This window comes from Brassica oleracea, chromosome C9, assembly GCF_000695525.1.
Source record: "Brassica oleracea var. oleracea cultivar TO1000 chromosome C9, BOL, whole genome shotgun sequence".
Taxonomy (NCBI): Eukaryota; Viridiplantae; Streptophyta; class Magnoliopsida; order Brassicales; family Brassicaceae; genus Brassica; species Brassica oleracea.
This window is the reverse complement of record NC_027756.1, coordinates 29,389,440-29,399,358: the sequence shown is the minus strand read 5'-3', so window position 1 is coordinate 29,399,358 and position 9,919 is coordinate 29,389,440. Positions and strand designations below refer to the sequence as shown.

The following is a 9,919-nucleotide window of genomic DNA, read 5'->3' as shown; positions in this document are numbered from 1 at the left end:
ATCTTAACATACCTGTTTTTTCTTCCGGTTGTCGGTGAACTAACCCCATGAATTCGGTTATACCTCGTTGGTATTCTTCCGTAAGCAATCTCGTGTTCGGATCCAAATGAGGTCGATCGATCCAAGAACGAAAATAATTTGAAGAAGACATATTTTTTATGAATCAAATTCGTGTGTAAATAGAGTAAGAGGGAGGATGAAGATATGGAGTGAATGAAGAGGAAGAGGAGTGCTTGTCTTTATAGTTTAAATCCTGCCGACAGACCGAGGAAATTCCGACGGAATTCCGACGCCAACGGCTAGTTCGTCGGAATTTCCTCGGAATTTTGTAAAATCCCCCAACGGCTCTCCAACGGCTATAATATTTCCTCGAAATTCATCGGTTTTTTCCGAGGAACACATATTTTCTCGGAATTTCCTCGGAATATTCCGACGGATTGATATTTCCTCGGAATTCCGTCGGTATATTCCGAGGAAATTCCGAGGAAACCAAATTTTGTGTTTCCTCGGAAATTCCTCGGGATATTCTGAGAATTTCATTTTCCGTCGAAATGTCAGTCAGAATATCGTTGTTTTCTTGTAGTGTATACTCTACAACAAACTTTTTTGGAAGTCTTCCTTTGTAAATATCGGCTTACTTTTGTTTTTGAAAATATCTCGAAAATAATAGAGAAGTCTTCTAGGATAAACAGGTCATTTTTGCAATTGACCAAATTGTGTCAAAAATTTGATTTTTTCTAGAAGACTTACATGGAAGTCTTTCACCAGAAAAATAAAATTTAAATATTACATTTACCTAGACGACTTCCATGTTAGTTGTAATTTTAATTAGACGACTTCAATATAAGTCTTCCGGCAGAATACTTATACGGAAGTCTTCTGTGATAACCAAGGTTTGACCAGAATCTCGGAATAAGATTCCGGAAGACTTCTGTATAAGTCGTCTTCCGAAAGACTTACATTGAAGTCATCTAATTAAAATTAAATATTTAAGTTTTATTTTTCAATTGCAAAAGTAACCCGAGACGACTTTCATCGACAGTGAGAAAACTTCACTACAAGAAAAATCGGCATTAGTAGCACCCGAAAAACACTATCATATCATTTTTATAGCGTTTCGAAGAACGTCGTGACAGCCGCAGCTATAATAGACCTCCCACCTATAATAGCGTTTTCTCGTGTGCTATAATAAATAGATATATTGTAGAGTTAATGGTCTACTACTCATTAATCTTTTTATAGCATTGGTTTAGTGCTATGATGTATTTTTTCATGACTTTTCTATAATGATGTAAAATATGTTATAATGACATAGATATAATGCTATGTTATTATTTCTCATTTATATTTTAAAATTACTAATTAAAATTAGAAATTAATATATTTTAATCCACGTTTAAAATTAAAATTAAATTCTAATATAATTGGTTTGAGAATAAAGTTATTTATTATTAAAATTTTGGTTTACAGATGATATCGGTTTATTACAAAAACCAGTTTACATACAAACCCGGTTTATTAACTAACCCTAACAAAACCTAACTAAACCTAACTAAACCATGTTCTTCTTCAATCTCCGCCGCACTCCTTGTTGACGCTGAGACCACCAGCCACGACCACCAGCCACGACCACCACAGTAAAGCCTCTTCAGTCTCCTCCACTGCTCTCAGCCACCATTGTCGACGCGGAGACCACCACTGTTGACGCCACAACTGTTGACGTCGAGACAAACACCATCAAGTTTCTTCAGACAAACAAAACAAATAAAATCAGATTTAAACTGACACAGAGAGAGAGAGAGAGAGAACCAGCGGTCGTCGTCGTCCTCCTCCTCCAGCCGTGGTTTGAAGAATCTGCTTTTTTGAGATGTGTTGTATGTGAGAGAAAGATTACAAGACTGAGACACAGAAACATGTCTGTGTGACATGAATCGTGTTCGTGAGTGAGGTTAGGAGAGTAAAGAGAGAGAGAGAGAGAGAGAGAGAGAGAGAGGTGTGTGTGAGATGATTAAGGATAAAGACAGAGGAGATGAAATCTGAAAATAGAAGATGGAAGAGAGATTTGTCGATGGAAGAGAGATGGAGAGAAAAGAGATCTGTGAGGATAAGAGAAAAAAGAGAAAAAGAAAAAAAAATCTCAACCATTCATTTAATTGTATCCTACGGTGCAGAAGGTTATCTGCGTGATGATAGTTGATTAGCCCATAGTTTTTCTTTTCTTTTTTAATAGCAAACCATTTTTTGTAATCTTTTTCTGTACTATTTTAAATATTTTAAATATTTTGAAATTTTGGTTTATAATTTTTAAAATTGATGTTTGAAATTAAATTAAAATTTAAAATTAATACATATAAGTTTAGTTTTATAAATCTATTAACTAATGTTATAATTGTTGACTATTAGTTTATATAGTTGTGATTGAGTTTAAAGTATATGGTTTGAGATTTGTGAAATGGAATTATGGTTAAGTTAAAATTTAAGATAAATATTTGAAAAAAATAAATTAATAAAGTTGTAATTTCTACAAGGAATAGATTTTAGTTTAGTAATTATATTATTTGAAAAAATTAGATTTAGTATGACTTTGTATGTAGTGTTTAAGTTTGGGGTTTAGGGTATTATATTTAGGGTGTAGATTTAAGATTTAGTGTTTTAGGTTTAAATTTTAAATTTGAGATTAGATTTTAAATATGATCAAACTATAGATTTTGAATTTAAGTTTTAGATTAAAATTATATTATGAAAAGATTTTAGTTTTAAAATTAATATTTAGGGTATAGAAACATGTTCAGAGTTTAGGGTTTGAAGTACACCAAATTCCATATAATAGTCTCACACTAAACATATAAACCCTAAAACTATTATATATAAAATATTTTATAATAAAAATATAATTATCATTTTTATGCTTTAGTTTTACACTCAAAAGTATAAATTAAAATACAATTATTTTGCAATAAATTATGATTTTTTACATCTAACACAACTATATAAAATATATGATGATATGATGATATATAAAATATTTTATAACAAAACTCTAATTATCATGTAAACATGGCAATTTGATCTAAAAATAAAAATTTATATTTCATTAAATTTATAAAACATACATTATTTCATATATTATCCAAAAATACACATAAACCAAAACAATTCATAAGATTGCTAAGTCTAGGGACTTCATCTTCAATCTTCAAAAAAATTCCAAAGATCACCTGCAAGGACAAAGCGGTGCACCATACGAATCTTTATGCTCAGCCATACCCTGTTCCCAGAAACAGCCACTTCATTAGTTAAGAACTAGAGGTCGAAAAATTATTCACATGCATAGACCAATCTCTTCTGTAGAATCACTGAATCACTACTCTACAACTAGAAGACTTATCCATTTGGTTTAGTTAAGCACTAGGGGACTGTTCGTTTCACCATCTGTCATCTCCATCCAGATGATCCATTTGTATGATCTATTCAGATCATCCATTCAGATTTTTGGGACTGTTTGTTTGTCCATCGAGATAAATGAATTTTATGTTTATTTCTTTATTTTCATTTCCATCCAAATGAGTTTAATAAACAAATTACTAAAATACTTTTTTCTTGATTTAATCATATGTTAAAATTTACTACAATAATAACTTCTAATAAACAAAAAAAATTGATAAACATGTATTTGAAAAAAAAAACTTTAGAGTTTCAAACTAAAAGAGTATTAATAATAAACCGACTGTAACTTCGGTTTTGGCGGAAAACGATTTTTTTGGTTTTGACATAAAAACGAGATTTTTCGGTTTTGACGGAAAATGAGATTTTTCGATTTTGACGTGAAAACAAGATTTTTCGATTTTGGTGGAAAAATACAACTTTTCGTTTTGACGAAAAAAATGCATTTTTGCGGTTTTGGCGGGAAAACGAGTTTTTCGGTTTTGGCGGGAAAACTCGTTTTTGCGGTTTTGGCGGAAAAACAAGATTTTCGGTTTTGGCGGAAAAACAAGATTTTCGGTTTTGGCGGAAAAACACGTTTTTCGGCTTTGGCGGAAAAACACGTTTTTCGGCTTTGGCAGGAAAACGACAATTTTTGGTATTGGCGAGAAAACATGTTTTAAGATTTTGGCGGGAAAACGCGTTTACTTTTTTTGGCGTGAAAATGTGTTTTTGAGTTTTTGGCGTGAAAACGCATTTTTTCGGGTTTCACGGAAAATGTGTTTTGGCGGGAAAATATGATTTTTCGGGTTTCGCGGAAAATGCGTTTTGGCGGGAAAATGTGTTTGCGGTTTTCACGAGAATCAGTTTTAGCGGGAAATGCATTTTGATGAGAAAACGCATTTTCGATTTTGGCGGAAAATCACGTTTTGTGGTTTTGGCGGAAAACGTGTTTTTGTGTGTTTGGCGAAAAAATGCGTTTTAAGATTTTGGCGTGAAAACGCGTTTTTGTGATTTTGGCATGAAAACACGTTTATGCGGGAAAACACGTTTCTGCGGAAAAACACGTTTCTGCGGAAAAACACGTATTTGCAATTTTGGCGAGAAACACTTTTTTGCAATTTTGTGCGGAAATGCATTTTTAGGGTTTTGGCGTGAAAAATTCAATTTTAGGTTTTCGCGGGAAAATGAATTTTTGTGGTTTTGTCGGTTTTCGTGTTTGACAAAATGATATTATGTTTATGTTTGTAATTTGTGAATAGACATTATACCATATTGAATGAACCATCTTCATTCAAATGGTCCAAATTGGATCTGCTGAATAAACTTTAAAATTAAGCCTAAATTTCCGAAAGTCATCTGGATGATCCATCCGGATAAGTTGCACTTTTAGTGCCTAAACGAACAAAACTTTCATCTCCATCCGGATGAGCCATCCGGATGGAGAAACGAACAGACCCTAGAAGTCAAGATGTTAATTAATACCGACTCAATTTCTTCAGCAGATTCATTCACTATTACAAGAAGAAACTCAGCATCTTCATTAGTTAATAAGCACTAGATTTCAAGATCTTCACTTGAACTAACTCAGTTTTTCTTCAAGTAGTTCATAACCAATCGCATGATAGAAACTTTTGATGATCACACCACCTACTCAACAAAATTCCACATCAAGATTTCTAATAGCTACTGCCTACTGTATATATCAAGAAAACAACGCCAAACATCTTCTGGCAAGTCATTATCTACAAGTAGAAAGAACCAATCTCCTCCAAAGCATATAATCTTTGAACAAAGAACAGAAAGCTGAGTCAACACAATTCTACCAGAAAGTTGGAGACTTTAAGGTTAATTTACAAACCTTGACGACGACAGAAGTAACTCCTTTATCAACACATAAGTAAGTCCCTGAGAAACGAGCGTACTGCTCCGAGAACTTCTTCATAATCTCCACAGATTTCTCCGATAGTACTGCTGCATCAAACCCACAAATTTCTCCGATTTGGATAACAAATCGCGAATTTCTGGGAGGGACAAGTGGAGCAGAAAAGCTAGTGGTATGGAGATGACAAATCGCGAAGTTCTGCCTCCTTGATCTTCACCAAAACTCGATCTCCCAATGGCTTAATTGAAGTGTACTAAACAACCACTCACAAGAAAAATCAATACGAAATAGAGATATATGCAAGTCATAGCAAAAAAAGAAGGAACATATTCAAATTCTGACAAGTCTCCATTAGGATATAAACCTAGATGTGTCAGAAGCTAAGTTTCTTCACACAACTAATAGCAGATTGGACAAAATAAATGAGACAATACAAACAGCAACTAAATATTAGATAAGTTCTACTAGTTCAATCATGTATGTTCAATGAGACCAACTAAGAAACAAATAAATGAGCAAGTACAAGACAGTCAAAACTCCAGTGGAGACAAACGTACCTTAGATTGGCGGCCACGAGCTCGAACACGGCGGATCTATGAAGCGGTGGAGAAAACGGCGGAGACAAAGCAAGACCCGACCCAGAATGTGATGAAACATTCAACAACCTAAACAACCAAAACTAGTCGTGACAAAGAAAGATGAACTTGTAAAAGAGACTTAGACCTGCCCAAAGCCGATGAACAACCATCAAGCTGCTCCTCAGTGACCTAAGCCCAAAAAATTAAGATAGTATAAGTGAGAATATCGTAAGCCTGTGGAGGAACCACTGAAGAAAGGTGGAAGCTTTTACAAACCTGTGCAATTGAAACTGATAATACGAAAGGAATAAGAAGAAGAAGCGAGAGACCGCAAAACTGATGGTGGCGAAGAGCGACGGAGGAAGGCGAAGGAGCCAATTCGCCATTCACGACCAATAATAATTTCCTCTCGTTCTCTCTTATTCTTTTTTCTTTTTAGGAATTAAAAAACAAAATTATAAATACTATTAAAACAGGAACCTACCTATTAATATTAGTTAAGTCCATTTTTTTTTAAAACTGATTTTTATATAACTGCATCTAATTATATTAAAACACTAACTACGTTGTAATTTATAACTTTCTCTAGCAGAAGCAGTTATCAGGGAGTTAAATATTTTAATCAGTTAAGGTGACGGGTAATCCGTCGGTGGACTTCTGGGTCAGCTGGGTCTGGCGGTCTTCAACCTGACCAACCAAGTCGTTGAAGATCTGCTCGGACCTAGCATCTAGAAATTGGTCCGCCTTGTTCTTGTGGGCCCTCTCGTAAAGTTGCAAAAGAGATGAGAGTTCTCCCGTCTCTTTGGTCTAAAAAACATTTAAAAAAGTTAGAATATATATATATATATATATATAAAATAATTAAATATTTATCCAGACGGACACCGGCGTGGGGTTTTCAACCCGTAGAGTGAAGAATCGGCCCGTGACCGTGCTCATCTACCGTCTGACGGGGGGCATAGCAAGATTCGGTGACTCTAATGGAGTCAGGATCCCGCCAATAACGGATGAGGCCATCCCACACCTCCGTGGTGAGCTCAGGGGGTTTGCCACGCTCATACTCCTTCACGATCCAGTCCCTCTTCCAGTTGGAGACCTTGTCCAACAAGCGAGCTTTCGCCTTCGCGTTAAACGCTTTCTTCACCCTCTCATTGACCCCCATGGACCAATGGTATTTTTGTTGTAACAGAAAAAATTAACTTAAGAATTAGTGTTGAAAAATAAAATAAAAACTAAATCATAAAAAATTAAAGTATATATAATTAATTAATAGTAACTTACAGCGAAAATTTTGAACCACGTCTTTCTGACGTAGATCGGCGTCTTTTTCCAGTTCGGATGTGGCTCGGAGAAGTAACCTTTGATCGTCTCGGTTACGTTCCGAGCAACACATCCGTCAACCCCAAACCTGAAAAAAAAACAAATTTAAAGTATAAATTATATATTATTGTTATAAAAGAATTTTAAAAGAATTAAAAAACAAATGTAACGTACCACAAAGTTCCGTCCGGTCGGTCGGGGTGTAGGACTGATAAACCTTCTCTGCTGGCTGAGTGAGAAGGTCCTCGACAGTGTACTGCGAGTAAGGGGCACTCGGCGGCACCATCAAATCGGGATGAATCCCGGCCGGCATCGGAGGAGCCATCGGACAAGGCACAGGAGGAGGCACCTCTGGGACATGAGCATGAGGAGCCGGTGGTGCAACGAATAGAGGAACCGATTGTGCACCAGAAGGAGGCGACCAAGAGACTCTCTGAGAAGACTGAGTCTCGGGGACTGATACAAGCCTAAGCTGACAAAGGCTATATAATTCCCAAGCAAGAGAGTAGGAGCCGATCTAGCACAAGGGTGATCCGGTTTTGGACTGATCTAATCAACCAAAGGGATCTGAACAGGAACTGATGGATGGATTGAAGTACACGAGATATGGAAGGCTCGTGATACAACACAAGGTTCCTCTAGGCCGTGGAGGTACTGGTCTCACAAGGCAAAGAGAAGGAGGCGAGTTCTAGCTTGAGAGCTCTAGGGTTTTCTTTAAAAGAAAAGTTTATGTTTATTCAAAGTCTGCCCCAAAATGAGGGTTTGCGAAACATATAAATAAAAACTAAAGGAACAAGCTCCTTAAGTCACGAAATATAGAAACAAACTATAGTGTAAAACATGAAATAAGGTCATGAGTCTTCTTAGCCTTGGATCGAACTTAGCACTTGGTATAAGTGTGAAGCAAGTTGTGGCCTCGTTAAAAACCTCCTCCGGAAAACCCATTTGGGACAAAACCAAGAGCAAGGAAAAGAGCACACACAAAGGGCTTGGCCTTGTAAGGCAAGTTGATCTTCCATGGTAATGATCATCAGGTTGGTGTGGCCTTGCTCCGAGATGAATGGCCACATAACCTCACTTGATGCTTGTTTCTCCTTAGCTGGTTCTTCACCCTTTAGTTCATCTTTCTTCAAGCTTGATTCACCAGCTAGTTTAACCTGTCCAAGATCAGAAGCAAGTATCATGCTTTCATTAAATTTATGTTGAAGTACTTTAGCTCTTTGTCTAGTGATAGCTCCCTTGAATACGATTGGTACTGGCACTAGTGGCACGTCTTGAACTGTCTCTGGTTTTGTTATGTTGAATCATGTCCTGGATATCAGGTTCAGTTAGGTCTGGTTCCGGCTCTGGTTGAATGTCCTCATCATTCCCTCCCTCTTCAAAAGGTTTTGACCTCAAAACTGGTTCATCTGCAAAACAAGGAGATAGATCAGTAACATTGAAAGTTGAAGACACATTCAACTCACCTGGTAAGTCAAGATGATAGGCATTGTTGTTGATCCTCTCAATAAATTGGAATGGACCATCTCCTCTTGGCTTTAGCTTGGAACTCCTCTGGTTAGGAAACCTTTCTTGCCTCATATGCAACCAAACCCACTCCCCTAGTTCAAATACAACATCTTTGCGGCCCTTATTGGCATGTTTAGTGTACTGCTCAGTTCTCTTCTCTAGATTCTCTTTCACCTTCTGGTGGAGTTCCTTGACATAAGCAGCTTTAGCCTCTCCGGTTAAACTGATGGTTTCAGCTGGAGGTAAAGGTTTAAGATCTAAAGGGGTCTTTGGATTAAAGCCATAAGCAGCTTCAAAAGGTGACATCTTAGTAGCTGAGTGCTGAGCCCGGTTGTATGCAAATTCTATGAAGGGAATGCAGTCCACCCAGTTCTTCATATTCTTTCCAATGGTAGATCTAAGCAGCATGGAGAATGTCCTATTGACAACTTCAGTCTGGCCATCTGTTTGGGGATGACAAGTAGTGGAGAATAGCAGCTTTGTTCCCAACTTCTTCCATAATGTCCTCCAAAAGTGGCTGAGGAACTTGGTGTCTCGGTCAGATACAATGGTCCTTGGTACCCCATGTAAGCGTACGATTTCTCTAAAGAACAGATCAGCTGTCTTGGATGCATCATTCACCTTGGCACAAGGTATGAAGTGTGCCATCTTGGAGAATCTGTCCACCACAACAAAGATTGAATCCTTGTGCTGGATCTTTGGTAAGCCTAGTACAAAATCCATGGAGATGTCCACCCAAGGAGCTGTAGGAATCGGCAGTGGCATGTAAAGACCATGAGGTTGCACTCGAGACTTAGCTTTCTTGCAAGTTACACATCTGGCACAATGAGATTCTACTGGCTTCTTAAGATGCGGCCAATAGAAGTGTTCCCTGACAACGGCGAGTGTCTTATCTACCCCAAAGTGACCCATAAGTCCTCCTCCATGAGCTTCTCTAGTGATTAAGTCTCTTAAAGAACACTGAGGGATGCACAATCTCCTCCCTTTGAAAAGAAACCACTCGTGTAAGTAAAACTTTCCTTGTGGTCCTCTGATACAGCTTGAGTAGATAACTGCAAGATCCGGGTCTTCCTCATACAAATCTTTGATGAATTCAAATCCCATCACCTTTGATTCCATGGTTGCTATCAGAGCATACCTCCTTGAGAGTGCATCTGCTACAATGTTCTCCTTGCCCTTCTTATACTTGATGATGTATGGAAAT

General features: G+C 37.2%; 2 long non-coding RNA genes across 4 annotated transcripts; both read right to left on the bottom strand.

Moving 5' to 3' along the window:
• Window positions 1-1,421: 1,421 nt before the first annotated feature.
• LOC106316232 lies at window positions 1,422-2,092 on the bottom strand. Its single transcript, XR_001264773.1, has 2 exons — window positions 1,810-2,092; window positions 1,422-1,713 (listed from the first exon to the last, which is right to left on the bottom strand). It is a non-coding gene; the product is annotated as an uncharacterized LOC106316232 (long non-coding RNA).
• A 1,069-nt stretch (window positions 2,093-3,161) lies between these two features.
• LOC106315769 lies at window positions 3,162-6,310 on the bottom strand. Of its 3 annotated transcripts, none has more exons than XR_001264648.1 (4): window positions 6,163-6,310; window positions 5,866-6,075; window positions 5,285-5,561; window positions 3,162-3,268 (listed from the first exon to the last, which is right to left on the bottom strand). It is a non-coding gene; the product is annotated as an uncharacterized LOC106315769 (long non-coding RNA). The 3 variants fall into 3 exon arrangements; XR_001264647.1 differs by lacking the exon at window positions 3,162-3,268 and adding an exon at window positions 4,944-5,208; XR_001264646.1 differs by lacking the exon at window positions 3,162-3,268 and having other exon boundaries at window positions 5,148-5,561.
• Between the last annotated feature and the right edge of the window lie 3,609 nt (window positions 6,311-9,919).